General features: G+C 36.8%; 1 pseudogene; it reads right to left on the bottom strand.

Moving 5' to 3' along the window:
• Window positions 1–1,844: 1,844 nt before the first annotated feature.
• LOC147424666 (large ribosomal subunit protein eL42z/eL42y-like) lies at window positions 1,845–4,190 on the bottom strand (annotated as a pseudogene).
• Between the last annotated feature and the right edge of the window lie 600 nt (window positions 4,191–4,790).

The following is a 4,790-nucleotide window of genomic DNA, read 5'->3' as shown; positions in this document are numbered from 1 at the left end:
TGGACATCATGTGAGTGGTCTCAAGTGTAGGAGTAAGTGGAAATAGATATCCTAGTTGTGTGTACCTTAGTTTTACCCATTGGATCATGTCGCACCTATGCAAGACCACCCTTGATCACTTCTTTTAGCAATTTATTTTTTTAGCATGGAGAGCCTTTCCTCGATAACTCTCTCTCTCTCTCTCTCTCTCTCTCTCTCTCTCTCTCTCTCTCTCTCTCTCTCTCTCTCTCTCTCTCTCTCTCTCTCTCTCTCTCTCTCTCTCTCTCTCTCTCCAATATTAGATGTATTTTCTCTTTCTATCTCAATGATCTTTCTTCTCCACAGTTTATTTATTTTTGCATGTGGCATTGCAAGTTTTCTCTTCTATCAAAGGATCTTATCGGAGTGAAGCTAGATTGGTGTTGAGGTGTCCATTGGATTGGAGGCTAGTTCTTGTCTTCATTGCATCTTCTACTACCTATTCTAAAAAAATGTGCCAACTTTGGGACCAAAGAGTGCAATTTAGACTTGCTAGTTTTAAAACACTCCATAGACACACCACAACTCATAGAACTCCACAAACCTCAAGGAGTGCAACCAAACGGAAAACGTTCCTCCAAAAATTATAAAGATAATAGGGGCAAAAAGATCCTACAAATTTTTTAAATGAAATATTTTTACCAATTCGAAATGGAAAAATAGAGAAAAGATTTCACAAAAATATGTGTCCGTCTTTTCCCTTCCAAAGTCCTTCTAGGTGCTCCCCTCTTGACTCCATATGCAAGCCTTGTGTCCACAAGTGAATTATGATTGAGTTTGATAGTATTTTGTTGACTCGAACTCCATAATGCATAAGATTCTCCTCCCTTTACTTTTGACTCGTATTCTTCACCTGGAGTAATCGTTAGGTAGTGACCGTCAAGTGGAATCAGCATCCAGTGAACTTTTCATTTTCATAGGGTTTGTTCTTACTTCTCCTTATTTCCAAGATCCAAATGTGTCAAAACCATAGATATGTACAAAATAAATACATAGAGTTTTGTGATTTTCATACATCAGGTTCCTCCTCCTTCGCGAAGCCTTGAGGCCTTGCCATCAAGTACACACCAGGAGAGAGGTGGACCAAAATTTTAAAAAGCGGCCCTGACTATGATTTGGGAGCTACATTCTACTATACTCTTGAGTCTAGCATCTTGGAGCTCATTGTGCTCTTGTATTCTCTTGTTGATAAGATCAGAGCAATCCTTTGGCTCACATTGTACTTTGCTTCAATTATATTTTTTGGTCTAATTATAAGATAATTTGATTCTATGTTTCATTTCCATTTCAATTACTATATCTAGTTCCATTTCAAACTCAATGTCTTTGTCTGATGTGTCATTTGAAGTCTGAAGTTTGAACTGACAACTAACTCTTAACCCAACACTTGAATAATTTGATAAATAGACTAGACCATTCTAGAGCTTTACATTGGCAAGAAACAAATCAAAACTTGGAGCTTCTATGGCTATGGAGGCATTGTGAGATCAACAATAGAGCTAGTAGGGGGGGGAGCAACACATTGGCAATTCGTGGATAGCAAGGCATGTTTCCTTTTTTTTTCCTTCTCTGGAATGTATATAGAGATGATGTGATCATCAAGATGTAGAGCATCATATATAAGGTGTAGGAAATGGAGAGGATATGTTCAATGCTCTCTCTCTCTCTCTCTCTCTCTCTCTCTCTCTCTCTCTCTCTCTCTCTCTCTCTCTCTCTCTCTCTCTCTCTCTCTTTGTTCATCACAAAACTCAATTCATTTTAATACTTAAATATTGCAAAGGTTTGAGCAAAACTCTTCAAATCACCATGAATTTGCAAAAATTGACCTAGTACATGTCACCCTTGCACTTCTTGTGACCACCAATCTTGAAGTGCTTTGTGAGGTCCCCAACCTCGAAATATTGGGGCAACTTGATAGATGGCGTGCCTTCCTTCATTCTCAAGTTCCATTGAAAAAACTCTACTCCATTTCCACGCAGTAGAGATACAAGCAATAGAAGAGAGGAAGTTCTCTATCCATTGTGATTGTGGACAGAAGGGTCATACACCACACGTCAAGTCGATAATCAAGGGATTTCAATGGGAGCTAATCCCTATATCACAAAGATATAATGTCATTGACATACTTATAATCCCACATTTAAGAGGCACGGCCTCCATTCATAAATCATAAATGTGATATGAGACTTATACTTAACTAGCTAATAATCTTGTGAAAAGTACTCGACTAATCAAGTTCACCCATTTGTAGACATAGATCCATTTGGATATTAGTCTCCCATTTTCCACACCGCACTCACCCATTCTTCTTCTTTTTAATTACTAACACGTTGTTTTACATATACAAACAGTGTTTTTTATTAATTTTGTACTCAGGTTCTTTCATACAGGCCTTCAAACAACACTAAAACAATTCAAACAAGGCCTAATGAAAACAATTCTATATTTAACAAAAGAAAGAATTTTTCAATGCCACTGCACTCAGGAACTTTCTTTGTCTAACCAATAGAGCCTTTGCATAGGATTTACTTATTTGCTAACCGTGAATTGTGCAACCTTTCTCTCTTGCTAATCGTGAGGCATTTCGCCAACCGCCAGGCATCTTGCTAACCGTGAGGGATAAAAAGAAAGCTGATAACCTTAGCTTAATCTTCGCTAACCATGGGCTCGCTAATCGCAAGGTATCTTGCTACCTGCAAAAAACAAAATATATTCTTTTAATAATTCTTCCTCTTAAATGATTCTTCAAACATGATCAACTTACCCTTAATATCAAACAGTAACAAATTATCAAACAATAACAATTTATCGAGCAATAACAATTTTCAAACTGTGATAATTTATCAAACAAATCTTTTACTATTTTACCAAAATCATATGCTTGTTTCTTGTGATACAATCATGTTTCTTGTATGGTTAAGGAATTCCTATGCTTGGCTTCTTAGGTCAACATGAATAACAATGCAAAATTATAAATTTATCTTATCAAATTAGTGATGTGTTTGACTACCTTCCGTGCTAGAGGTGAGACGGCTTCAATTTTTTTTGCAATTGATACCTCCACTGGAGCTATGATTGGAGTAGTTGATACCTTCCTTTGCACCTTCCTTGGAGGTGGAAAGATAGGAGCATCCTTGGAGCTTTGAGTCACTTGCTTCGGGGCTACCGTATTGTGATAAAGAAAAGTAAAGCTTCGCCATGAAAAGTAGAGTTATGGCTTCCTTGCTTGCCAAGGATATGGAGAGAGAGAGAGAGAGAGAGAGAGAGAGAGAGAGAGAGAGAGAGAGAGAGAACTCAACAATCCGAGGGACAGTACGATGGTGGTAGAAATGGAGTTGGAGATGGAGATAGGTCGAGGGTGAGAGCTTGAGAAAGAGAAGATAACTCCACCATCAAAGCAAGAGAGCTTCCACTTTTGAAAACTTCTATGTGTCTTGAAAAAAGTGAGGGAAGAGGGGCCTTTATATAGGCTCTCAAGAGCCAAAATTACAATCTAAGAATGGCAAAAAGTAACAAGACAAGTTTATGCGTTTTTTTTAATGGACACATATCCCGATGCACAATTCTGAGACCCTAATTTTAAAAGAAGCTTGAGTTCCAAAAAAAGAAGCTATGAACTTTACTTATTTCTCTTCCGTCTCTAAAAATACTCCTTCTTTCCTAAACATACTCTTCCTTCCCTACAATTACACTCTCTTTCGTAAAATTACTCTTCATTTCTTAAGGGTCGACTCTTACTTTTAGATATAGACTTGAGGCTTAAGTTTTTCATATCAACCTATTGTTTCCACGTAAGTAAGGGTCATAATTAATAGTCCAAGAGTCCAATTTTTAATCCGATCATTCCGTTGGAACGCTCTATGACATAGCAATATGAGAACCTTAAAACTTTTGCAATGTAATTGAAATAGCTTTTATTGAGAAAGACTGGGTACATTACATGCTTGCAGTGCTTGATTGGATCTTGACTTACATACTTGCAGCTCTAACATTGCAACTTCAACACAATTTTCTTTGTAGTCTTTGCGAGATTGCTTCCTATCATAATGGCTCTTTCCTTGAACATAGAGATTGTCCTTCCCATTCTTGTATTGAGTCACCTTCTACAAGGTGTGGTTCTTGTAGTCTTTGCCCTTACAAAAGAAATTATTTGTCTTTGGAACATTTACCATGGCTATTGGCTTGCTATAGTGATGATTGAAAGGATTCTGTGTGTGTTTCTGATTGACTATCTAACAATAGTTTGATTTAGCAAACTATTGAACCATACAATGGGACTAGAGACCAGACAAGGGTTACATAAAAACATAGAAATATGTCTTTATAGTAAACAAAAAATGACAGAGACAAGATTGTACAAATGACAATATTTAGACTCGATGTATTGAATATATATACTTATCAAAGGAGTGTTTACAAGTACTAGCTATACATTTACCATGGCTATTAGCTTGCTATAGTGATAATTGAAAGGATTCTGTGTGTGTTTCTGATTGACTATCTAACGATAGTTTGATACTATTGAACCATGCAATGGGACTAGAGACCAGACAAGGGTTACATAAATACATAAAAATATGTCTTTATAGTAAACAAAAAATGACAGAGACAAGATTGTACAAATGACAACATTTAGACTCGATGTATTGAATATATATACTTATCAAAGGAGTGTTTACAAGTACTAGCTATACATTTACCATGGCTATTGGCTTGTTATAGTGATGGTTGAAAGGATTATGTGTGTGCTTCTGATTGACATCTAACGATCG

Source organism: Adiantum capillus-veneris, chromosome 25, assembly GCF_014529385.1.
Source record: "Adiantum capillus-veneris isolate H3 chromosome 25, ASM1452938v2, whole genome shotgun sequence".
In the NCBI taxonomy this organism is placed as follows: Eukaryota; Viridiplantae; Streptophyta; class Polypodiopsida; order Polypodiales; family Pteridaceae; genus Adiantum; species Adiantum capillus-veneris.
This window is presented reverse-complemented; position numbering and strand designations above follow the sequence as displayed.